The sequence below is a fragment of the Geospiza fortis genome, unplaced genomic scaffold, assembly GCF_000277835.1.
Source record: "Geospiza fortis unplaced genomic scaffold, GeoFor_1.0 scaffold281, whole genome shotgun sequence".
NCBI lineage: Eukaryota > Metazoa > Chordata > Aves > Passeriformes > Thraupidae > Geospiza > Geospiza fortis.
In genome coordinates, this window is record NW_005054340.1 from 3148288 (window position 1) to 3149021 (window position 734).

The 734-nt window shown below is 55.7% G+C and overlaps 1 protein-coding gene across 1 annotated transcript in view; it reads left to right on the top strand.

Moving 5' to 3' along the window:
• The first annotated feature begins 6 nt into the window (after window positions 1-6).
• Window positions 7-734, top strand: part of BASP1 (brain abundant membrane attached signal protein 1) — a 50422-nt gene continuing 49694 nt past the window's right edge. Inside the window, exon 1 of the mRNA XM_005422572.2 lies at window positions 7-155. The gene's annotated coding sequence lies outside the window, so the exon portion shown is untranslated. The remainder of the gene's footprint in view (window positions 156-734) is intronic.

Here is a 734-nt window from a genome sequence, read left to right on the forward strand (position 1 = left end):
TCCAGCAGGCACTAGGCACTCCAGTCCCAGCGAGCGAGCGGGCGAGAGCCACCGCGCTCCGAGCGAGGCGAGGGGGCTCTGGGCTACCCGGGACTCTCTTTGTGACACCCCAGCACACAAACACACCGACAGGGACAGAGGAAAAACACAAAAAGGTAAGACGCGGTGTGTCTCACTTATGCCATTTACACAGCAGCCCGCGAGAGCTTTGCCATTTTTATCATTTTCCCCCCTTCCGTTGTGTCTCGATTTGTGGGGAGGGGAGATGTGCGTGTGAATTGGTAAGAGCAGAGAGAGCGGAGCAGCCCGGGAGGCGCCTGCCGGGGCACATTTTAGGAATATCGCTGCGAGGAGCTCGATTCCTCGAGAGGGGACCACCTGGGAGCGGGATCGAGGCACACAACGGACCGAAGGCGATTCCGTGAGATTTAAATGCCCGGGAAGGCTCTCCTGGGGAAGGGTGGGGGTAGCGGTGGGTGTGGTGGGAATAATAGTGGTTTATGCCCAATTTCTTTTCGGTGCTCTTAGCCTGTTTCCAAAGGGAGTGTCCTTAATTAACAACAATAATTTAAAATAAAAAGAGAAAAAAAAAAAGGAAAAAAAAAAGGAAAAAAGGAAGATGCCCCAAGCTCTCCATGAAAGGAAGCGGTGGGAGAAGAGCACGCACGGAGCCAGGAAGATGGCAGGGCGGCTGGGTGGGGGGCGGCGGTGCTGCAGGGGGATTGCGGGCTCCG